General features: G+C 35.7%; 1 protein-coding gene across 2 annotated transcripts in view; it reads right to left on the reverse strand.

Annotated features, from left to right (window-relative positions):
* Positions 1–27,397, reverse strand: part of LOC131522739 (leucine-rich repeat and fibronectin type-III domain-containing protein 2) — a 126,649-nt gene that overhangs the window by 89,198 nt on the left and 10,054 nt on the right. The window lies entirely within an intron of this gene.

The raw sequence follows: 27,397 nt of genomic DNA on the forward strand, positions 1-27,397 counted from the left end.
TTAATTGAAACAAAAATGAACTAAACTGAACTGTATAATGACACTATTATCTACTGTTGAGCTGCTTTTCTGCTGAAATTAAATTTGTTTCATGACCGGTGATTTTTACAAGTGTGCATAAATGTGACTTGACTTGTCTTGACTTGAAAGTACCACGTTTTCCTTGAAGTCGTATGTAAATACATAGCTACATAAATATGATAATCGCTCAATGTCATGGCACATGAATATGCTAATCATTCAGTGACTTGGAATATATAATTTTGCCCTCTGACACCATTACTGTACCATGGTACCACCTCAGTCCTTTTTTTTTGTAAGTGCAAGATCGTGATTTAGAAGCTAGACAGATATGGATAGGTTTAATTGCTAATACGGAAAATAAGAACTGTGTGTCTTTCTATGGCATGGAACATTTATCACACTACTCTATTTTTCATATTAGTTCAAGAAAGTCAGCATTCTGCCACTGTCTTTCTCTTCAGGGATTCAACACTATTATCCATCTAGAGATTCACACGTTTGTGATAATGCTGCTGCTATCAGTGTCACTTTGACTGTCACATTCGCCTATCTGAAGCTGTAGTCTGTTCCATGTTGTCATGTGTTTCATTGACGCAGTTGTTCTTGCTCACTGTAGCTCATGACAAAATGTCATACACAACACATTCTATTTTGGTAATAGCCATGACATGTTGATGTTCTGATCATATGCTATGCTATGATAAGCCAAGAAAATGACAAGATTTATTCCTTGTATCTTTAAACACTGCTTTTAGTTGCACTTGGGTACATCTGAGTCATAAAAGGTTGCTGAGATTATAAAGCATAAAACAGAAGGGAATTTTCATATTGATGTGATGATTTTATCGTATGAAACATTATAAGGCAACACTAAAATGTGTCATCAAAATATGATACAGTATCAAGGACACACCTGCAGGCAAATATGATTTATGCTATAAGATGGTGTGCAATCTATCACTGGGATGAAAGTCAACCACAATTACAGTGTGCTGCTGTGAGGTGAAGATTCATCTCAGATATTGTAATCAATTTTATCGGTATACTTATCAAAACTACATTTTGATATTATCTGAAGAAAATGTGAGTGGTGCTTGCAAGTGTAAAACTTGCTACCACATTGCTAATGCCAGGGTTATGTTTGGTTTGTCTGTTTTAGTTTTGGTTTTTGCTTGCCTGTCTTTTCTTGTTTGTTGCATTGGTTACTGATTCAAGTCACTTGTTTGTAGTTAAGTTGCTTGTTATCTTGTCTCCCTCCTTGGTTCCCCAGCGTAAATACAGTATAGTCCTCTGTTTCCTTGGTTGTCTGTTTTTTGTCTATGTTTGGTTGTTATGTTTGTATGTTAACAGCTATGTTGATTCCTGGGTATACTGTTCATTTTGGGTTTGTTAATAAAAAGAAGCTGGCTGCATTTTAGATCCTGTACTCAGAACTCATCCTTTGCTGCAACCAAATGTGATAGCTGAGGTATTGTGGGTGGTAAGTTTAAAGTTGTTTTTAGCTTTTATGGGTGTTTGATAGATGTCCCAAGTCAAAACAGCCCACCCTTAATCTGTACGATACATATTCTGGTTTCTTGATATTGTAACATCTGCCCTGTTAGACCTGATAGGGTAGGGGGGAAAAAGACTGAAACAGCCTAAGCTAAGTGGTTTGTTTTAGTTGGTCTTTCAGCCTGGTCATAGATAGTTTAAGAGGGGGTTTGACAGCTTGTTTAGCTGGTCAGATTGGGAGAACCAGCTGAACACTAGCTTGGCCAGGCTGCTTTAGAAGTATTTTGCATTGCTAGTTCAAATTAACTAATATAGTTAATAAATGAAACCTTATTTTACCTTATAACAAATGTACCCCATAAAAGTGCAGATGGGAGAGGAAAGTTCTGCAGGTGACATACTGACAATGCACAAAATAAAGAACTGCAGCCAGCACATTTCAATGAGGTATGTGTAATCTACTAACAACACAGGCACAAATAAATAAATAATGGTGCAAATACCAGTACAATGACAAGTGCAAACCTTAGTAAATCACGTTACATAATTCAATTAAATATTTTCCTCCCATACATTTTGCATCTGAAAGGGAACCTCCTACAAATGCATGTCCAATAAGGTCAGCCACAAAAATAATAAAATAGCTTATTTTTCACTGTGTATCTTTAGTAAATCCTGACAGTAGTTTTGAATGCCAAAAGAGGGTTTGCGCTGGCACAAGCTGTAAATCTGGCCCTATATCTATAGAGAGCAAGTCAGCTAATACAGAGACTGTATAATTTATTGAAATGCAGTTTTTCATTAATCTGAATGTTTATATTTACAGTTGTTTTTATGTATGACTTTCCAATCCGATCCAAATATTAGTTTGTCTATGTATTACAAACAGAGTCTCAGTGTACCAGCTGCTGTGTTTAGAAACAAAGAAAGCCACAATGACAATGTCACCGGAACTAACTCCGAGCTTAATTGCCTTGTTTTGTGAGCATGTTTTTGCCTTGATGGCAAATCTGATTTTTAGCTTTACTTTTAGCAAATATTCAGTCACAAAATGTGTATCTGGCAAAACAAATTTAGTCCGTTTTATCAACAAAAAATAAAAATAAAAATGAGATGTGCATTACAAAACCAATTATTCATAGAGTGCAGCTTCAATATGACATTATTAATGGCCAGTTAAACATAGTGCACTGAACTTCAACTGAATTTAAAGTTGTTCTCTCACTCTCTTGTGCGGATCCAGCAATTATAGCGATACTTCATAAAAATTAGTCTCTTCCATTCATTGTTTCAGTCAAGATAAGTGGAGGAAAGAAACCATCATCACAGCATTAACAGGCCAAGATATCAATAAAAGTCAAGACAGAACATTTCATCAGTCACTCAAGAAAAGATGTTCACAAAATACATTCTGTCATCACCTTCAAAACTTTAAGATGAAAGTTGGATCAGTGAAAAGAAAAGAACCCATCTTTTATATGTTCTTTGAAAATCTAAAAATATGTTGTTGTCTTTCAAGGTTGAGAGGGTCAAAAGAGCCTTATTACAAAGCAAATGTAACCTTTTTTCACAGAGCAAACCATTGAAATATGAGTGAATAGAACCACATCTGCTAATTAGGTGACATACACAGATGCCAAACATAGAGAATTAATTATAGTAATTAGTAATGTTGCTGGCAAAGCTTTGCCCAGAGATGTGATACTACACAGCATCCACACCCGGGAATCATTTTAGATAACTGAGGCAGAGAAACGGCATAAATATTTATGATTTCTGAGGCATATCTTTACACAGTTGTAAAATAAAATTTTCAAACAGCCAACTTATGTCGGGGGTCTGAAATATTCATGAGTGATGATGGAGTAGTTTTTGGTCAGAGATCTAATTTTATGATATGATGCTTCACACAGTGATGACCTTCAAGACAGGCCAATCGCTGTACATATTTTATCGTAGTGACCCACTGACTCATGCATGTCAACCAAATGCATTATTTAGGCACACATTTGAAGAAAACCTCTCATAATATTTGAGATTATAAATGATTTTGTCATAATGATTCTCTTTCATCCTGCTTTTCTCTTTCATTGAAAACATCTTTACCGCAAACCATATTGCATACGCAGCAAGGCAAAGAGTAAGCTGATTAGTTATATTGTTGGATTAGTTCTAACAGATTTCATTTCTCAAATCTTGTCTGCATAATCTGTAATCTGATTGAAATTCTACTTCAACTGTGACATTTTATCTCAGAGCCAGATCAAACTACAAAAGCATAGGTACGACTTAGATATTAAGCTCTAGTGTGTTGTTTTGGAAAATGACTAATCACAATAATTAATTCAGAAACCTAATCACTCCAATAAAAAAAGGCAGTTGTGAAATGCACTGAGGGAAATTCTGCTTACATTACATGCTTCAGCAACACACCTTGTACATCTGCCACAACGTACACCCTTCAGGGAATGTTTAATAAGCACCATTAAAATCTCACAGGATAAGGCAGACTGGCTGCTTTTCTTTTTTTTTTGCACTCTGCAATCAAAAACCCTACAAAGCAAGTGTCAAGGCCCAATTTGTAAGTTGTCTCAGGAATGAGGAATTCCTTGAGAATCCATATTTCAAACAATTCCCCAATGAATCTGTCTTTCAACATGATTGGCAAAACATTGCTAGCCACCAGCTGAGATGTTTCTCGCTTGTCTTAAGTATTGTGCTGTGTGATATTCTTGCTTGAAGAAACGCAGATGCTCTGTTATATAGAAAGTGGTCTCATTTGTATTCACACTGTTAACATATTGACAGGCAGAAACTAAAATAACAAAAACTAAAATACTAAACTTAAATAACAAAAACATTTAAAGTATGATCTGTAAATATTTACATTTGTTCACATGTATTAAAATATTCCAATATGTCCATATAATATTGAATTCATAAATTTGATTATGTGTTATTAATGTTTAACATCAACTTTATGTTAACATATTATAATATTTCACAAACATTTTATTTCAGAGTGAACACATATTCCCCAAACAAAATAATTTATCTTTGCTCCCTACACTTCTCATAGTCACACTTTAGTTCGGGGACCAATTTTCATGATTAACTAACTATTAACTATGCCCTTTGCCTCAATAAACTCCCAAATTTCTGCTTATTAATAGTTAGTAAGGTAGTTGTTAAGTTTAGCTATGGGGTAGGATGAAGGGATCTAAATTAAGGAGATTAAGACGTTAATATGTGCTGTATAAGTACTAATAAACAGCCAATATGCTAGTAATATGTGACCCTGGACCACAAAATAAAGTCTTAAGAGTCAATTTTTTACATTTTACAATTTATACATCATCTGAAAGCTGAATAAATAAGCTTTCCTTATGGTTTGTTATGATCAGAAAATATTTGGCCGAGATACAACTATTTGAAAATCTGGACTCTGAGGGTGCAAAAAAAAAATCTTAATATTAAGAAAATCGCCTTTAAAGTTGTCCAAATGAAGTTCTTAGCAATGCATATTACTAGTCAAAAATGAAGTTTTGATATATTTACGGTAAGATATTTTCAAAATATCTTCATAGAACATGATTTTTATTTAATATCCTAATGAGTTTTGGCATAAAATAAAAATTGATAATTTTGACCCGTACAATGTATTTTTCATACTCTGATGTGTACAACTTTAAGTATAAAGACAGGGTCTGTCTTGACCTGACTACTTTACAGTGTGACCTCTTCACCTGATCATGTAAAATCAATAAGTATTATGTTGAGGAAGCTGTGACAGTTCGCCAAGGGCTCGGAAGAAACCACTAATGATCCTTCATTATTTCAGTAAATCATACTGAACAAATAAAGATTTCCTCCATTGTTTTGGTGTTGTGGTATGTTGTTGTTGTTTTTCTCTGCATACATGAGTAATTATATGGTTGTATTGTTTGACCATTTGACAGTTTTATTTGCACTCTTGTTTAATTTGTCACATCAGTATCTTGTTGTCTTGAGATGTTGCAGGATCCATTGTTACGCTTGAAATGTTTCATATAAGCAACGTCCAACACAATGGCAATTTGTAACTATCTTACATTTTGCCATGTAGACTTCATTTCTCAGAGAAACCATGAATACATAGCATTAAACAACTGAACCATTGGAAATGAAGACAACAATTTTCATGGATCTTGTTTTCTTAGTTAATTAATCAATAAATAATTGTCACCGTGTTGGGAGAGTTAAAGTCACTGAAAACCTGGACTGGATGATTTTTAGTCTAAATTATTCAATCTTAAAAACTTAATTGTTTAAGTTATATTATGTATCGGGACACCAATAGAAATTTTAATGACATCACATTCCAAATACATAGACATGCAGCTTCCAGTCCTCTTTTAAGGCTTTCCACATGATTTTGGAGTGCTTCTGTGAGAATTTTTGCCAATCATCCAGTAGAGCATTTGTGAGGTCAGGCACTGATATTGGATGAGAAGGTCTGGTTCACAATCTCCTTTCCAGTTCATCCCAAAGGTGTTCGATGGGGCTGAGGTCAGGGCTATGTGTGGGCCAGTCAGGTTCTTTCGCACCAAACTCATCCAACCATGTCTGTATGGGACTAGCTTTGTGCACTGAGGCACAATCATAATGAAATAGAAAAGGGCCTTTCTCAAACTCTTCCCACAAAGTAGGAAGCATAGCATTGTCTTGGTTCTGGTTACTAAAAAAAAATTAAGATTTCACTTCACTGAAAGTAAGGGGCCTAGCCCAACCCCTTGAAAACAGCCCTATGCCATTACTCTTCTTCCACCAAATTTTACAGCTGGCACAATGCAGTCAGGTAGGTAATGTTCTCCTGGCATCTTTCAAATCCAGACTCACCCATCAGACTGTAAACAGTGAAGCGTGCTTAGTCACTCCACAGAACACGTTTCCACTGCTCCAGTGGTAGCATGCTTTACACAACTTCATCCAGCACTTGGCATTGCACTTGGTGATGTGAGGCTTGCATACAGCTGCTTGGCAATTGAGTTTACAGTTTGCCTCTTTCCCTCAGGTAGGGGAAATACACCAAATCCATGATCAAGTTTGCCGTTTCATGAAAGAACATTATAGTACACTTCATTAACAAACCTAATATTTAACAACATTAGTTTAGTCTCCTGTTGATGCCACGTGCCATTGTTTATTTATTTTTTTATTTATTATTAGTGTTTTTTTATGTTAATTAAAAACCTTTTACGTGTTTTAATTTGTGCATACTTTGTATAAGAAAGACAACAAACTCTTGAAAAAGGCTATAGATTGGCTATTTGGGAATATGATACACATGAACCTAAAATAAAGAACTAGACAGATATGTGATTTTCTGTTGATGTGTTTCTAACACATATTTTCAGATGGGAGCATGAGTGTTTCTTTTGTTGTAGATCTGTGGGAAATGAAGCAAAAAACAGGAACCACTTGAAATAAAAATTCACACTCCTGTTGAGTCTGCAATTTATGGCTGTTTTCCAGCCTGTTCTCATTTCGTAGTTGTGATGATGTGTACGAAAAAAGAAGAGGGAAAAAAAGAGTTCCAAAATGAACATCAGCAGATAAAAAGAAATTGTTAACTTGTAGAGAATGTATAATTCCTCAAACCCAGCACATACAGGAACAGTCTGATACTATAATAGCAGCAATACCATATGCGTGTATGTAGCTACTTGTTTATTTTGTCTCACAACATTTTATTCAGTCTTCAGATGCACATTTATGTAAAAACCGGTGAATATGCTTGAATACGACATAGTTGTGAGAACATGTTGCTAGTTCTTATTATGCATTTTGGATAATGAAATGTGCACTATAAGAAACATGTATAATTGATGTGAGTTTAACAAGATGTAACAGGATGTTTGAATTAGCTAAACAGAACGGTGAATGCAGTGTCTGCAGTTTTATTTAAAACACTCTCAAGTGATCTTTCATCTAATTTGATTTGTAATTCACCGCGAGGTGTGGAAGTTACATGATCATTACTTTTGGGTTGTTCTTAGACAGAAACCCCTTTAACCATGGTAAAACCATTTTAATACAGACTATGAACAGCAATATGAAAAGACTGATTAATATGAATAAATATTTAAATGTATTAATAATATTTATGAGAAAAGGCAATTTTTGCAACATACAGTAGTTCGCTGATTGCAGGTTTTGTACAGTTGACTAGCAACTCAACTTATTACAATAATATAGAATTCTATATATAAAGTCATAAATGTGTCTATATCAGCTTTTTATACAATAAAAAAAAAAAAAAAAAGAGTCACTGTAGAGTCACTGAAGCTACAATTCTCTCCATACACTTTATGAAGAGATTGCATGTTGGAGTTGCTACCAGTGTTTTGTGGGGCCCTAGATGAGATTATGAAGTGGGGCCCAGCAGTATAAATATTATAAAAAGATACTTGTGTCGAAAGTAATGATCTGCTCATTTATTATGGACCATTTTGTGGTGCCCCCAGACATGTCAGGGCCCTAGGTGGCTGCCTGTATGATGGGCCGGCCTTGTCTCTGCATTTCATATTAGTCAAAGAACCCTGGAGCACTGGTAAGCATAGCGAGACAGATCTAAGCCCTGCTTGGACACAGTCTGGCTTAAGCTTTGATGTTCACTTCATCCCTCACTGGCAGCAAGTCAAGACGAGCTTTACTTATAATCAGACAGCTTCCAGTCATCCGGACAGCCGACGAGCAGATGGCAGACTTTGCACACAGGTGAGAACGCACTAACACATCACCTATTCGCACTCAAATTAGAGCCTCACATCAACACACTTTCAAAAGAAAATGACAACCTGTGTTTATCTACGCACCACAAAAATATTGCTCTGGAAATAAATAAATTAAAAATAAAATAAATACAATTCCGGATCGGTTTCAGAACGATGATAGGATAGATCGCTTTCATTAACACTTTTCATTTTCATTTTGATTTATGTGCTGTTTAATATTTGATGATCATTTTACATCTGCTTACATATGCTTCCACTTGTTTCTGCTTCTTCTTCACCTGTGTTTGGATCCTGAGATTATGTACTATTTCAGAAGATGTGAAAACACGGGAAGCTATAACATTCTGTCATTGGCATGGAAATAGTTAATCCCATCACTTTTTAATGAAATATTATAGCATCTCTGTCTTTGTCTCTCTCTCTCTCTCTCTTTCTCTCTCGCTCTCTCTAAATAAACAAACAAATAAATAAATAAATGAATAACAATTAAAATAACTAAATTAAAATAATATTTTATTTTATTTAAAAAAAATAATCCCCCTCAATATTACTATATTTTTCTCAAGTGTTTCTGTGTGGTAGCTCAGAGCAAAACAGTGTGACATTAGCAAGCGCTACGACCTTGTCTAAAAGAATTTATTTCAGAGTCACTAATCTAAATCTAAAGGATTTCAAATGCAAACCATTCATCACTGCATGATATTTGTTAATTGTGTAAAAGAGGGAAAGACAGGACTGTGTTTTCCTAATTCCTAATTCATGTGATGGAATGGGAAAAGCTGCAAAACAGTAATGCACTGTCTGGCCTAATATTGTGGAATGAAGGATTATGAGCTCGCTGATATCAAAAGGACTGATGTGTTTTGCCTGAAATCAATTTCTCCTTATTATTCCATATGCTTATATTTGACATGATAATTACCACAGCCATCTCCCATAACTACCATTGCAGATGCATCCTGATAAGTAATTATATCTGAAATTATTTTGATTTGAATGTTTAAAGAGAAATTATGTGAAAGTATCGCATATGTTAGCTTTTCATGCACATTTGTGTTGCATTAAGTCTGTTTGCATGCTATGATGTTCAGATCTATGGGCCACGAAGTGTGACTAATTCCATAGACTAATTGAATTAAGTGACATGGAATGCAATAGACCATGACATAATGTGCTTTAATGTGTCTTGTACACAAACAAAGCCCAACATCTTGTAAAAAGAATTACAAAGTCAGCACTTTACAAAACTGATCTCACAAAATGGAAGTTCCCCAGTGTGTTGTAATGTTTGAATACCACGATATTATTTGCCAGTGTCAGAAAGCAAAAAAATGAAACCTGTACAGTTACATATTGTCTAAAAATACATTGATTGTCAAATTGGAACTTTTTGAACTAATATAATTGACCACCTCTTTTTCTGCGTGGCCCATAGGTTGGAATTAACTTTTTTACAAGCTGTCTGCTCTTTTCAACCTTGCCATCAAAGTGACATTTTCATCAAATTAAAATAAATAAATAAAAATAACCCAGTGGCTGACGAGAAAGTGGGATGACAGAACATGTACAAAAAATTACTTACAAGAGGTGACACACTGTCAAAACAAAGGCAATATCAGAATTATCTGTCTCCTGGGCGACGCTTAGAGGTGAGAGCGAGCAAGACACTCATGACATAAGCCGTACAGAACAAAACAAGAATGATAACATTGTACACAAGTATTGCAGTTGTATGTCAGTGTAGTTATAATAGGTGTTACTTTTTCGAATAATCTGTCTCCGATTGATGTGCTCAAAATTGTTTGGCACAGATTTCACAGATTTGGCAGATCTTTACTGCTGTCAAACACTGATGTCAGAAGCAATGTTACGTTGGTGCCAGTTTGAAAAAGAAAATGAAAAATGCAATAAAACCAGTTGTACTATTGACAGTTCAGACAATTGGGAGTATCACTGACTATACTAACTAAATTACTAACAGATGGCTCTGTTTAAACATAACATTTCAACTTCTAGAATTAGTTAAAACACTTATAAATAACATGAATAAACAATGAACAAATGGCATCAAAAAAGATTAGTAAATACTGTAAAAAATGTTGCTCATTGTTAGTTCATAATATCTAAAGTATTATCTAAGAATAAAACTTCATGCTTAATACAGAGCCTGTTACTTATCTTGATTAGTTTCTTTGTCCCTGAAAAGCATCTGTTGTTATTAACTTGTTATTAACATGCTATAAACTTCAATTAAACTTGTAGATGTTATTACATGATTTCCCCCCCCCCCCCATAGGGTACTGTAATATATACATTGTTAAAATGTTATTAGAGTATAAAATTGCATTGCAAATTTCCTTCCAAAATGACAAGGTATAAAAAGTTATTGCAAATATTTTCAGAACTGTTATTCCCCCATGAAGACAAGCATTTGTTATGTGCGGTGTTTCTCGCATTATCACAGCGATCAGCAGTGCCTCACTGCACTTTCCAAACAAATGCAGGTAATGTAGAGGATCCTTCTATACAGAGTTAACAATATGGCCTCATTATGCGCAGTTTAGCATGCTTCCCTCACTAGTACAGGGCATAAAAATTCACACTGCACATCCATTTGCAATGCCTTTCATTAAGGAACAAACAGGAATCCATGTAGAATCGACGAATCGTGGAGAACAAGCTCTGGCATGGAGAGTGCTTTGAACATTAATCTTAATGCTTCATATTGTGCATACTAGTTGTGCAGACAGTATATTATAATGAGTTAAGATGAAGAATATATGGATCTCTGAAACAAACACAAGAAAGCAAGCAAGCAAGCAAAAATAAAATCTATCTATCTATCTATCTATCTATCTATCTATCTATCCTAGCAGCTTAAGACATGATGACAATGTTCTAAAACTAGTTCAAAACATGCTAGTTATGTGTTAAAACATGCTAGCAACATGATTATACAAGCTAGCAACAGGTGCTACCAATATGCTAAAATCATGACAATACATTATAGAAATGTGTTAACATGATGCTAGCACTGTGCTAAAGCATACATAAAATGGAGGCTAGCTGGTAAGAGTTGTGTGAGTAAACCTCACACCCCTGATCGTAAGAGGCGCACTAGTGACTGCTATGCTGGAAGTGTTGGTTCGAATCCTGTTCGGAGTGAGTGTGGTGAGTAGAACCGGAGGTGTAACATTGGTGCTGTGACCTGGATAGAACTGAGGTTTAGAGGGTTTGTGTAACGGATGCCAGCTGGTAAAAGCTGTGTGGGTAAACATTACTCCCCTGATCTCATGAGGAGCATTAGCGACTGATGCTAGAGGCTACAGTCTTTAGCGTCTATGTTAGAATCCCTGCCTCCCATGCAAGAATTGCCTATTCGAATCTTGCTCGGAGTGAGCGTGGTGAGTAGAACCAGAGGGTTTACAAATGCTAGTAATGTGCTAAAACATGCAAGCATAATCGTTGCTAAAATATACTCCAAACTAGGGATGTGCCTGAAGCCGAATACCTTATTCAGAAAGGCACGGATAATGGCTTCAAAACGAATAACGGAGAAAATATTTGGCAGACACAATCAGGTTTGCTGGAACAGCACTACATTAGTGAGGTCTGCGGTTGTTAAGATTTGTGCAATAATAATGGCTAGTACTGCTTTGATAGCGTTTGACACAGTTTCGTACAGATAATATCATGGTGATCATTGCGTTTGTCTAATGATTGTGGTCTCCTCAGCAATAAACTATCCGCGCGCTCCTTTTTTGATTGTTGCCTGTCAGTGTCGGCGAAGCAGTATTGCCAGATATTGCTACAAAAAAACAAACACAACCAATCTACTGAAAAATTAGTTTAAACCAAAATAAGTTTAAATCTTGTATTTTGCAAATAGGATACAGAATCTCTAACCTCAACCTTCATCTTCCCACTTTATTAATGCCTAATTACTTTGTTAACGCTGTTACATTAAGTATTAAAACAAGTCCAGCGACGCTTATAATAAGTAGATTTGGCAACATGGCGGAGCGGAGTGGAGGCTGCACTTGTGCCAAGCTCCTTCACTGTGTTTCGCAGCGAGTCAGCCACATGAATTTATTCAGCCACATCATTTTAAATAATTTTTCATGTTTTCAAATTTTATTTTTGAACATGAAACATTTACGGAGGTCTGGACCTCATAGTTGCTATGGCCTGGATGTGTAAAGTGAATGAGTGTAAACTATAGCCTATATGAATGAAATGAGCGCAAATCAATATCTGCGCTGGGGTCTATGCGCGTCTCTCAGAAATCAGAGCTTTGTCTAGAGTTATATCAACTCGACAAAAATATCATAAAAACGGTCCTAACTTCAAACCTTTTTGAAATCCAACTGTAAAAACGCATTACATTTAATTATACAAGACTAAGAAAAGCGATGTTTGATCAAGGCTTTTGGAGGGTCCAAATGATTTGTTGCGCTCTGTTGATAAAAAACTTGTAAATGATCACAGACTCCCGCAACACATGATCTGTTACTTAAAGTTCAAGCCAGCTTTATTGTCATTCTGCTGTGAGTACTGAACACTTTCTTTCCATTTCTTTTTCTTTTTCTTTTTTTTCAGCTTTTTTTTCTACTAGTGCTCTTATTTAAGATTGTGGATGCTTGTCTCTTGTCAAATTTGTACACAAAGTTTCACTGGAAAATAAAAAGAATAAAGTTATTTTTATTTTTTGATAAAGTTTTAAATAGAAGATAGGCTATTTACAAAGTTATAATTTTAATAAAAAATAATAATACTTTCTTTAGTTAAGGCATATTTGTTAAATGAAAACTATGAATCGAACAGATTTGCATTTAAAATGGTATTTTCATGTAATTTGACGAACTTCCAGTTTAAGCCACGCCCACTTCAGGGTCTATCCGAATACAGATACAGATACAAATCATTTTGAGATTGTCACAGATACAGATACAGATACAAATAATGGCTCCGCTGCACACCCCTACTCCAAACATTCTAGCAACATGCTAAAACGTGTTAGTAACATTCAAGCTTTTGGAAGTTATTTCAAACTTTTAAAGAACATCAAAGTCTACCTTACTTATTGTTACCGCTCATCTTAAATTTAAGGAATTGAACAAACCTCTAACCCTAATCCTACTTTGGCACACAATTTATCCTGCACCATTTGTTTTACTGATATGAATGAATTGTGAGGCTTACTGGGGAGAGGATTGACTAGACTTAAGATTGATGATAAAAATAAACAAACAAAAAATCACAGCACACAGAGGAACCCGAACCATATGTGGAGATCAGAACAACATTTAAGATTAAGATGAACTTGTTTGACTTGGACCAGTATCCTAACATCCTACCATCACAGAATGACTTAGCATTAAAAACGAACACACCAACAACCATTCAGAACACATTTGCAGCATCATCACACAGAAATGGCAAGTTTTCCATGAGCAAGCACTACTTCTTCTCATGGTTCCTTAAAAAATTATCATAGCAAATAACCACAAATTTAAGCCAATTAATTCAATGTACAGCATTCCTGTAATTGTGAGAAAGCAAAAGTGAGTTTTGCAATGCCACAACAGCTTCCTGGCATACCAACATGTGAGCCGCTAGTCATGTGTCTCAGTCTAATTAATCTGATTCTGAGCTTTGCCCCAGTTTTCCCATCACAGCCTGGGTCATTATAAAATGACTCTAACAATCTACATCATGTCACAGAAATCTCCAATTTAACCTGTCCTTCTATTTCAAACAAAAGTATATCTGTAGTGGTCTTGTGCAGCAAGACCGCAGCGCTGAGGGAGTCATCGGCATACCACTGACATAGCTGCAAAAGCCTGTGTGGCAGGAAATCTTTAATCCAGTCCTTCAGCCCCACAGGTCGGCCGGCCCCTACTTGCACACAAGATAAAGTCTTCTCTCTAAATGCTCAAACATTCTATTCCCTATGTGGAATTCTCTCTCTCTTTTTTTTTTTTTTTCTGATAGAAAGCTTTCCAGTTTTTCCAAATTGAGAGCTGCATTGTCACTGCAGGGGAGGAGGCAATCTTTTTATGGAGTATGGAGTGGGCTCATAATGTTTCATTGAATTATCCCCTTTTGCCAATAGAAGTCAGTTAGCAAAGCCTCTTACACTGACTGCGGGACTCGCAATGAAGCCTGATGCAATCTGATATCTCCTCATGCCAATTCAAAAGCATAAAGCAGTATGAGAAGAGGATTTCCAGCCTGTGCAATTTTTGCCACACAGTCATCCTGTAAAATTGTAAATTGTGCATTCTCTGCATGGTTTGTGATCTCGCATGGGCTCACGCACACATTTGCTACAAGCATTTACAAGCCTTTAAGACAGGTTTTTTTTTTTTTTTTTTTCAGATTTACTTTTGTTTACAAAAACCTACATTTTATGAACCATAGTGAAAACAATATACATTATATATTCAACAGATTAAAATGTTGCTGTCAGTTTTCATTAATGCATTGTCAAAGGTTTGAGTGCTTGCAGCAAATTTGCAGCAAACAGTTTGGCACAAAGCTCATTTGCATGTGAAATTTTGCTGCAGCGTTCACCTCAAGTTTGCCACAGGGGCTTGTTGGTACATTATATTTGAAAGGTTTGTGCATTCTACCCACGGCTTGTGTTAGTCTTGCATGGGCTCACAATAATGATAAGTTTGCAAGGAACTGAAGCTTTTAAGAGCCTTCAAGAGAAGCCTTAGTATTAGTCTGTAAAATTGGAATGGAATACACATGATCTCACTGCCATAGCCCTAAATGTCAACGACAAAATGTTGTTTGTTTTTAACCACCAGGGCATATTTTGAGACATTAATCCAGCCTTTTTCACATTAGTCCTAGTGAAGTTTTATCCACAGTTTATAACAGGGCACGGGCTGAATATTACAGTGTGCTGCAGTGCCTCAAGGAAAACCTCAAAACTTTGCAGTTAAATTTCCAGTTTACACAACAACAACGGCTGCATTTATCATCCAGTGAAAGAAAACACATCCTTCCCCTTTAAAGAGCGATGCCATTGCCATTTGAGTAGTACATTTATCTCCACCAAATACTCCAGTTCCCTTTTCACTGCATGCTTTGTAAATGTCATGGAAGTCATTGAGTGAGAAAATAAGGCTTTTGGTCTCTATTGTATTTATTTATGATTTTCTTGTGAATTGGCCCTTTAGAAGCCGAGTGTGTGAAGTTTATTTGATATTACAAAGCGGATAATAAATCTAATGAAAATTCCAACTCCATTATGTTTAAAGTTTTTGTCTCCCTGAATGTTTGTGATATGTTTTTTTTTTTTTTTTTTTTTTGAATTGCACAATCTTACATAAGTATAAAACACATGGCTCAGTAAACAGAGTTTATTACAGTTTATATAATGATGACTGTTCTGTTTATTTCAGGCATTGCTTGATTGTTTCTAAGAAGTACAAAGAAAAAAAAAAAACTTTAATTTTTTTCATTTTATTTTTATTTTTTATGCCATTTATGAGTGTTTGTTCCAATACTTTCCTTTGTGGGCTCTTTTGAAATTCTTTGAAAACACAACATCACAATTTATTTAGTTTATATAGCATTTTAAATACTCTAAATGTACACAATTAAATCATATTTCCACAGCTTGATTGGAAATGATGCACAATCAAATTATTCTGGTCACGTCTTATATTTCTGTTTGCATAACATCTCAAGAATGCTGTTTGCTGACACGATTGTGTCTTTGGTAAACATTTGTTATGTAAATGATATAAATAATAATAAAAAAATAAAAAAAATGATATACCTGTAAATAAATGAAGAATTTCAGTAGTTTATGATTATGGAAGGGTGATGTAAATATGTTTATGCGATTGATGGTTAGCATTTAAACAGTGTTTTTTTGTAAGTGCAGAGAAAAGTTCAAAAATCTGGTTTTGCTTCAGCACCCTGCTACTGTGATTTCACTAGTTGACAAACAGTAGTATAAATAACTGTGTTTTTGTCAATCTGCCAAATGTTAAAAGGAGTCTGAAAATTACTCTTAAAATAAAGTTCTTATCAGCACGTTACAAAGAGACATCTTCTTATTGAGGGCTAAGGGGTCAATTTAGCCTATCTATACCGTTACAGCATAGTTACCACTGCCGACAAAATCATTCCTCCTGAATTAATAGGCTAAATGAAGCCAAGCTTTTAAAAATAATAATCACAGGTTCTGAGCTTCAGTCTCATTAATATATACTGATCTGATCCTGCCAAAGAGCAGTCTAGGCACTCTCATTGTTTCAGATACATGTATTCCCTGGGCCATGGGTTGCTTTATTATTTATAGCTGTGATATCAATGCTGGAGGCATCAGTGGGGCAGTTCACTGCGAGCCCAGCCAATGAAAGTGATACATGTCAAAATCCAGCTGGGTCTCTGCAATTTCCTGCAGTGCATTAACAAAGCTCTAATTCCACAACAAAATGACAAGTCACGCCAAACTTGCAAAATAACTATTAATAATTATAATCAATTACGTATAATCTGTGTAGCCATCTACCATCACGCATCCACATATGTGACCCTGAAGCACAAAACCAGTCTTAAGTGTCAATTTTTCAAAATTGAGATGTACACATCATCAGTTCTTAGCCATGCATATTACTAATCAAAAATTAAGTTTTGATATATTTATGGTAGGAAATTTATAAAATATCTTCATGGAACATGATCTTTACTTAATTTCTTAATCGATCATTTTAACCCATACAATGTATTTTTGGCTATTGCTACAAATATACCCCAGCGACTTAAGACTGGTTTTGTGCTCCAGGGTCACATATGATCTTACCTAATGATAAATAATCTAGTCACTAGATTGTTCCTTTCAGGAACTCTTTAACTCTTCCTTTATTCATAAATATAATTTGCAAATGCAATAAAAGCTGCATGAACATTTGGAGTCTTATTTTTCCTTCTAGTGATTGATCTGTCAAAAGCTCCACCAAGTCAGATAAAGCAGACATACAGTATAAGTTCCGGTAGGCACATTTACATTAACATAACCTATTCCCAGATCAAATGATAGAGGCCAGGTTCTGCAGTTGTGCTTATGAATAATTAACACATTGCATGAATAATCAGAACCATTCGCCTGGATAAATTTCACATCACTTTCACATCCAAGAGTCATCCCTTGTGTCTCTTTCCATATCACCCTTCCCCCACAACACTGATCTAAACACACATAAATAGCCATTAAAAGATAAATGGCTATACAATCTGGAAACCAGTAAATAGCTTGCTTCAAAAAAAAGAAAAAGAAAAAAAAAGTTACATCTAAAAAACATTGTTTGTTGAATGAATGCCACTCTAAATAATAATAATAATAATAAATCTTAATGACAGTTATTGATTATATTTTATCTTATTTTTCCATTATTATTTTTATTTCATTTTATTCTAATGTTCTGTTTACATGATTGTATTCCCTGCTTAATTACACATGTAACCCTGGACCACAAAACCAGTCTTAAGTGTAATTTTTTTTTTTTTAAATTGACAATTATACATCCCCCGAAAGCTGAATAAATAAGCTTTCCATTGATGTATGGTTTGTTAGGATCGGACAATATTTGGCCGATATACAACTATTTGGAAATCTGGAATCTGAGGGTGCAAAAAAATCAAAAGATTGAGAAAATCACCTTTAAAGTTGTCCAAATGAAGTTCTTATAAGCAATGCATACAGGTGCATCTCAATAAATTAGAATGCCATTTTTTCATGTAAGTTATTTCAAAAAGTGAAACTTTCATATATTTTAGATTCATTGGATGTAAAGTAAAACATTTCAAATTTTTATTTTTTTATTTTGATTAGAGCTTACAGCTCATGAAAGTCAAAAATCAGTATCTCAAAATATTAGAATATTTACATTTGAGTTTCAATAAATGACCATCCCTACAGTATAAATTCCGGGTATCTCTTGTTCTTTGAAACCACAATAATGGACAAGACTGCTGACTTGGCAATTGTCCAGAAGACGAACATTGACGCCCTCCACAAAGAGGGTAAGTCACAGAGGGTCATAACTGAAAAGTGTGGCTGTTTACAGAGTGCTTTATCAAAGCATAGTAAATGCAAAGTTGACTGGAAGGGAGAATTTGCGTAGGAAAAGGTGCACAAGCAACAGTGATGACTGCAAGCTTGAGAAGTCCAGTGTGAAGTTTCCACAGTCTGTGATGATTTGGGCTGCCATGTCATCTGCTGGTGTTGGTCCACTGTGTCAACGCAGCCATCTACCAGGAAATTTTAGAGCACTTCATGCTTCCTCCTGCTGACAAGCTTTATGGAGATGCTGATTTCATTTTCCAGCAGGACTTGGCACATGCCCACACTGCCAAAGGTACCAAAAGCTGGTTCAATGACCATGGTGTTGGTGTGCTTGACTGGCCAGCAAACTCGCCTGACCTGAACCCCATAGATAATCTATGGGGTATTGTCAAGAGGAAGATGAGAGACACCAGACCCAACAATGCAGATGACCTGAAGGCCGCTATCAAAGCAACCTGGGCTTCCATACCACCTCAGCAGTGCCACAAACTGATCACCTCCATGCCACGCCAAATTGAGGCAGTAATTAAAGCAAAAGGAGCCCCTACCAAGTATTGAGTACATATACAGTAAATGAACATACTTTCCAGAAGACCAACAATTCACTAAAAATGTTTTTTTTTATTGGTCTTATGAAGTATTCTAATTTGTTGAGATAGTGAATTGGTGGGTTTTTGTTAAATGTGAGCCAAAATCATCACAATTAAAAGAACCAAAGACTTAAACTACTGCAGTCTGTGTGCACTGAATTTATTTAATACATGAGTTTCACAATTTGAGTTAAATTACTGAAATAAATTAACTTTTCCATGACATTTTAATTTATTGAGATGCACCTGTATTTTTTTATATATTTACGGTAAGAAATGTACAAAATATCTTCATGGAACATGATCTCTACTCAATATCCTAATAATTTTTGGCATAAAAGAAAAAAAATTATCATTTTGACCCATACAATGTATTTTTGGCTATTGCTACAAATATACCCCAGCGACTTATGACTGGTTTTGTGGTCCAGGGTCACATATTATTCAAAAGTTAAAGTATATAAGAACAATGAAATGTAAGCAAGCATTAGCTTACTAAAACATTATTGTCACTAAAATAATATGAAGAAAATGCCACACAGGGACTAGCACTGATCATATGCAAGAAGCAGAAGAAGAAGAAGGAAAGACAGAAAACTACAGAAGAATTTACACAGCCAGCTAATCATTATAAAGCCTGGAATATATAGTATGAGTTGTATGGACTGTTTTTTTTTTATTTTTTTTATAAATTGTTCATGGTGTTTATACATCCTTCTTGAAGTGTGAGTCATACATTATGAGTTAGCAATACGTTATTCAGAATGTTTCTTTCTGTCTTCCAAATAAGAAATACAGATATAAATATATACAATATAATAATGTTTGTCAATGTAAAATTAAGTTTGATTTCACTGTCTATGTGGTTATCCACTGGAGAATTCAATTAAGCATCCATGTGTATTGGAGCTGTAACTATACAAATGAGTCATTCTAATGACTCTTTGCAGATAGTGTTACTGTGGTTATTTTGTCAATACACCAACAGATGCTTCCAGTGAGAGTCTCCTCCAAAGGATTTATTTGAATGCCAATAGACACACCAGTCAAGGATGGGACTCAAAAACAGCCCAGAACTTATGCTGGCCCATCACAACTCACTTTGACTTATCTCCACATAGACACACTTATTTGCACACAGACACACATACAGTACTCACACAGTGAAAAATGAGTTATGCTACCGCCAAGAAGTAATTTATGAATGAATATGTCATATCTACGCTATATATAATCCATCCCAACTTCTTACGTGATAACAGGTCATGCGAAATTCCAACTTTAACATAATTGTGAAACTTCATATTTTGGTACTACATAGAAGATTCAAAGTTCACAGTCAACTACTGAGGATAAACCACAGTTGATATCCGTCCACTCTGCATTTGGTCTCTGCACATTTTCATGAGATTAGAGACTGCAATTTTTAGTACTGTGATTTGTGAAAATGCTTTCTCCACATGTACATTAAATACGAGAGTCAATCTGAGTGCTAAAGGTTGGAAGCAACTTTTTTCATACAGTATATTTGTATATATATACAGTGGGTACGGAAAGTATTCGGAACCTCTTAAATTTTTCACTCTTTGTTATATTGCAGCCATTTGCTAAAATCATTTAAGTGTTTTTTTTTTCCTCATTAATGTACACACAGCACCCCATATTGACAGAAAAACACAGAATTGTTGACATTTTTGCAGATTTATTAAAAAAGAAAAACTGAAATATCACATGGTCCTAAGTATTCAGACCCTTTGCTGTGACACTCATATATTTAACTCAGGTGCTGTCCATTTCTTCTGATCATCCTTGAGATGGTTCTACACCTTCATTTGAGCCCAGCTGTGTTTGATTATACTGATTGGACTTGATTAGGAAAGCCACACACCTGTCTATATAAGACCTTACAGCTCACAGTGCATGTCAGAGCAAATGAGAATAATGAGGTCAAAGGAACTGCCTGAAGAGCTCAGAGACAGAATTGTGGCAAGGCACAGATCTGACCAAGGTTACAAAAAAAATTCTGCTGCACTTAAGGTTCCTAAGAGCACAGTGGCCTCCATAATCCTTAAATGGAAGACGTTTGGGACGACCAGAACCCTTCCTAGAGCTGGCCGTCCGGCCAAACTGAGCTATCGGGGGAGAAGAGCCTTGGTGAGAGAGGTAAAGAAGAACCCAAAGATCACTGTGGCTGAGCTTCAGAGATGCAGTCGGGAGATGGGAGAAAGTTGTAGAAAGTCAACCATCACTGCAGCCCTCCACCAGTCGGGGCTTTATGGCAGAGTGGCCCAACGGAAGCCTCTCCTCAGTGCAAGACACATGAAAGCCCGCATGGATTTTGCTAAAAAAAACACCTGAATAAGATTCTCTGGTCTGATGAGACCAAGATATAACTTTTTGGCCTTAATTCTAAGCGGTATGTGTGGAGAAAACCAGGCACTGCTCAACACCTGTCCAATACAGTCCCAACAGTGAAGCATGGTGGTGGCAGCATCATGCTGTGGGGGTGTTTTTCAGCTGCAGGGACAGGACGACTGGTTGCAATCGAGGGAAAGATGAATGTGGCCAAGTACAGGGATATCCTGGACGAAAACCTTCTCCAGAGTGCTCAGGACCTCAGACTGGGCCGAAGGTTTACCTTCCAACAAGACAATGACCCTAAGCACACAGCTAAAAAAACGAAGGAGTGGCTTCACAACAACTCCGTGACTGTTGTTGAATGGCCCAGCCAGAGCCCTGACTTAACCCTTTAAAACCTAAGCCATATATTGCCGAAAAGCGCATGTTGTCTACTATCAGGAGCAATTTGAATTATTTTGATAGTCCAAACGGTAGAAGAGTTATGGTAACATGAATACAGCTTGGTCTGATGTATCGGCGCCGACACAGCCGGTTTTAAAGGGTTAAACCCAATTGAGCATCTCTGGAGAGACCTAAAAATGTCTGTCCACCAACGTTTACCATCCAACCTGACAGAACTGGAGAGGATCTGCAAGGAGGAATGGCAGAGGATCCCCAAATCCAGGTGTGAAAAACTTGTTGCATCTTTCCCAAAAAGACTCATGGCTGTATTAGATCAAAAGGGTGCTTCTACCAAATACTGAGCAAAGGGTCTGAATACTTAGGACCATGTGATATTTCAGTTTTTCTTTTTTAATAAATTTGCAAAAATGTCAACAATTCTGTGTTTTTCTGTCAATATGGGGTGCTGTGTGTACATTAATGAGGAAAAAAAATGAACTTAAATGATTTTAGCAAATCGCTGCAATATAACAAAGAGTGAAAAATTTAAGGGTGTCTGAATACTTTCCGTACCCACTGTATAGAGAGAGAGAGAGAGAGAGAATAACAACGTGCTGTAAACGGTAAAACTGTTTGCACTACAAACCAGTGTGATCATAATTAAGATAATACAGTAAAATAATATGAAAGGACTCATCAATTTTCAATATCAAGAAGCAAAACAAACGGTTTTGTACAGGCTAAAAATAGCTGGACGCAGATGAGACTGGAAGCTAGACCCATAGAATTTACTAATGGCCACTCTCATTTTTACGGCAAGAAAAAGGTGGATATTGGCCACCCTAATAAATATGCATAAATGTCATGAAAGGCACTGTGAATATGATCAAATGTTTCAAAGAAAATTGCTAAAGCAGATACTGTAAACAAAATAAAATTATGTTCTTTGTGCTGTTTATATTAGCGCAGTATCACCTTGTGCCAATAGTGAGTTGTTTTTTTACTGCTTAAACAGTAAATAAAATCTATCTATGAACCTCTCAAAACAGCTGCTGCTTGAAAGGTGTCAAGGAGCTGTGGTGCAGGCACCATATGTTCCTGGAAGTCTTCTGGCAACCTCTCTGCTCCCTACCCATATCCCCCCTGTTGTGTCCCTGAGAAGCAGACCACACCCACACACCTCATATTTCTCATATACAATATGTGGCTCCCCAAGGAATTGCTTACAACTGCACATATTCTAGAGCAGCAAGAATTGCTACTGCATCATTAGCTGGATTTCTTTCGCTTTCAAATTGCTGTCAACTAGCATAACCTGAACTTCACCGTTGCCTCTTGCCAACACAAGGCTTAGCTGTTAGATAAAAAAGTACAGACAGTATGTTTTGAGCTACTTATTTTTAGTAGGAGAGAGACAGCAGGAAATATTGGGGAATGGGAAGAGAAAACATTGTGTTTGTCCAAATATGCATGCTTTCCAACAACAGAATTCAAAAAGCAGTTTGTCAAATGAGTGAGATGTCCAAATACACTGCATTCATGGAACAGTGAGCAAAAAATACCTACGGTAGCCAGAGATTCTGAAGTGTGCAGTCACAGGACACTCTTACATCCCATGAGACCACTTGGAGCTTAGAAGCCATCAGATCGAAAAGTTGAAAAACGGAGTAGAGCAGCCCTTTTCGAATGTAAGAGTTACAAGTAGTCAGGTTAAAACTGTACTTAAGAAAAATAGTAGAATAACTTTCTCCAATAATTTGTTTACAACTTAACATTTTTAATCTATTTATTTATATTTTTACAGTGCTGTAGTAGTCTTTACACAATGATTTTGCAAACAATATTCTGTTCAATCAATTTAAGAATTCAAAGAAACATGACATACTGTATATATATATATATATATATATATATATATATATATATATTACAAGTACACAATGGTGCCTGTGTATTTTAGAACTTGCAACTGTACATTTCACTATACTATATACCAGGGGCGGTGAACTCCAATGCAGTAAGAATAAACCGATTGGAACCAATCTAGATTTCCCCACCATTCCTTTACTTTACATCATAGCTTACAGACTAAATAGAATCATCTAAGTAGAATATATGGATACTTATGTTTTGACATCAGCACAAGGGGGGAAAAAAGTTTATTGTTTTGAATGTAAGCAGAAAAAAAAAGTGGTAACACTTTAATTTAAGGACCAATTCTCACTATTAACTAGCATGCATATTACTTGCATATTGGCTGTTTATTAGTACTTATAAAGCACATATTAATGCCTTATTCTACCTGACCATATTTTAGATCATACCCTTAATCATACCCCATACCTAAACTTAACAACTACCTTTATAACTATTACAAATTTATTAAGGCAAAAATCATAGTTAATAATTAGTTAATAGTGAGAATTGGACGTTCAAATAATGTTTGACTAAACAAGTTATCAATAAAGTGATTTTTGGTAGTTAGCAGTGTATTAGTGTGCAAACTGCTTAACCAAACAATGGAAGATTCAAGGGGTCAAGATCAACAGGTTTTCACTTTAGCATTTTACATTATTTGTGTGTGTACAAAATTAGATTTTTTTTTTTTTTTTTCAGTATTCATTCACATTTTATTTTGTGATATACAATATAAGTGTGATATGCTATGTGCTACCAAACTCTTTTACTCTTACAAAAGCTTCCGGTAACACTTTATTTTGATGGTCCCTTTTGAACATTCTGTTGACTCTAAGTAATGTTGCAACTACATGTCAACAAACTCTCATAAGAGTATTAGCAGACTGTCTGCTACAAATCTACTAACTCCTTATTGTGTTGGTCTCCCAACAGATATATAAGTGACTATAAGTAACTTTGAAAGAACCTGTCAACTTAATCTAACCCTAACCCTACCAGTCAACTAATACACTACTAACACTCTAATGAGAATTAGTAGAAATGTAGGAGCAACATTACTTATAGTCAATAGAATGTGTTAAAGGGACCATCAAAATAAAGTGAAACCAAGCTTTCAATATTGTACCTCATCACTATTCTTTTACGTAGAAATTAATAACAATTAGCTACCGTCATGGTATACTAACCTGACAAAGGCGTGTGATGAGAAAGTTGGATGTTTTCATTGTAGACTTTAGTGAAAGCTGCATGCTAGTCACGATGGTGTGATGATTATTAGTTAGCTTTGTAGCAGGAAGTTCTAGAGAGCTGTTTTTGCAACTAATTGGTTTTGCCGTAAGGGTGTGGCACCAAGCCAGAAGAATCACACTACTGAATACGGAGCATCCTTTTGAAAGAGACGCTAATGAGATATAAATCACTTGACATCACACGAGAAGGGAACTTGCTCAGAGGGGAGCGTGAAAATCAGCACTCTGTATTTTCATCTATTTGAAACTGATAACACGATTATTTCATAATTGATAATGCCAGTTGTGAAAGATGTTAAAAGATGCATTAGCTTGAATTAAAATCTCTTTGAATGTCAAAGATGATGACAACAACTGCACGACTTCATTTCATTTTATAGTTGACACCTCTGTTGTTGTGACAAAGTTAGACAACAAGCCACACTATTGGGACAAGTAATCCTTATAAACATTCCCATAAAAGCCTGCGAGGAGAAGGCTGTAAATTTGGGTGAAGGCAGCTTGAGTCCTTTACTGTTTCACAGAGACAGCAAACAGCAAACTGACACAAACTCGTATTTATGTGTCTGGAGAAGTTTTGGCAACTCAACAAACCTCAAAACTCAAGATCAAACTTCAGCGAGCATCATACAATAACAGAATTGAAAATCTCTCTCTCGGGTATTCTCCTGTATTTGTGGGAAAGCCGTGTAACAGCGTTGTCCAGCTGAATCGATCAGTCGCACAGGGTCTGCTGTGGCAGCAGTGATGGACTGTCAGCCATCGGTGATCACTGGAGTGGCACTCAAGTCCTTGAGCTTGTTTGCCATCACTGTCGCATGACTGACATCTCAACAGGGCACATGCCACGTTCAGATGGGCGGCTATGGAGCATGCAAGCGAAAAATTGCAATTTCGAGATGAGACACATGCTAGATGGCAGTAGAATACAGAGGAGCTGACTTCTCTGCCGTATGTGTGCGTTTATGTGAGAGACTGTTCAAGCCTTTGTTGTTGCATGCCTGCCATGTTTGTGACTGACAGTGTCAATAATCGTTGTGAGTGGTTGTCGAGCCACATGCATTTTGTGTGTGAGTTTATGTTTACAGATGCCAGCAGCACTTTGTCATCGTTATTTGCTCTAAATCATTGCTTTTTTAACAGTCCTTTTTGTAATCAGCATGGCCATGTGAACACAGCAAACCATCAGCATGAAAAAACTAATCACGAAATGGAGACTAACACACTTGTATTTTGTGCTTAAAAGAAAATTATTTGCTTGCCTGTTGCATACAACTCTAATAAATAAGATACTACTAATCATACTTTGACAAGTTATCCATGTTAATCTTTTATTTAAGTCAGTAACGCTGATTTATTAATCAGTGCTGTCTGCCTAAAGTGTACTATTTAACCATGATGCTAAAGCTGCTTTTGAAAAGCAATTATGCTCCAATGACACTATCTGTCAGGGGTGCGGCATGTAACATTTTTATTTTTCAAGATGTCTTGTCTACTCTATCTGTTAGGATTCCTATTCATCTCAATGGCAGGACTACCAAATTATGTCATTTGAAATCTGCCATTTATAAAAAAAATAAAATAATAATAATAATAAAAATAAATAAAAAATAAATAAAAATGACAGCGCTGATTGGCTTGTTGCATTGCTCCTAATATGAAAGGCAGTAGAAAGGAAATAATGTTGTACAAAAAATTCTGTTTTTCAAATGTATAAATAACCACAAGAAAACATCATATTATGATATTCATAATTAAAAAAAATAATATTAATACATTTGTAAAGCATTGATTGATTGATTTTGTTTTTACCACTTTTTAGAGATTTTAGTAAATATACAAAACCAATATGGAAAATCATGTTGAAAAAAAAAAAACTACCTGCATTATCATGACAGTACGCAAGAATGATTTTAGGTACGCAATGCCATTGCAACTGATATATATTGTTTAAATTCATTATCTTTGTTTTCACAATGCAAATCAAGAAACCAAGGCACTGAAATTGCTTAGTTGACAAGCGCACAGTTGTGACTACAGTGTCTGATGGAGACAAATGAGCATCATAAGCGTTGCTGAAAAGCTGCAGCAACATGCTCAGCAGGAAACACTGCTAAGAAATGCTACAGACAGAAGGGTATGACCTGGACATGCCAAGGTTTTCTTTAGTAAAGGCAGTGAATTAGTATTCAAAAATTAGATATTCAGAATAGATGTACAACAGAATGCTACACTCTCAGCACTCCTTCCATCCTGCCACTGTTTGCCTAGCACTCACCTCACTGACTAATTTAGAAGTTCAAATGCTGGACATCTTATTTTCTTTTTACTTTCATAATACATGTCTCCAGTCTTATAAAACAAGAAATATTTTGAAAGCACCATTTTTTCAGGAAATCAACCTACGAACTGTGTACTAATAAACACTTCTCCTTTAAAGCCATGAAGACAACATGAAACTGAAAATGTCCCAGTTTTATTTATCACTATACATTGTTCTAAAGAAAAAAA

Source organism: Onychostoma macrolepis, chromosome 17, assembly GCF_012432095.1.
Source record: "Onychostoma macrolepis isolate SWU-2019 chromosome 17, ASM1243209v1, whole genome shotgun sequence".
In the NCBI taxonomy this organism is placed as follows: domain Eukaryota; kingdom Metazoa; phylum Chordata; class Actinopteri; order Cypriniformes; family Cyprinidae; genus Onychostoma; species Onychostoma macrolepis.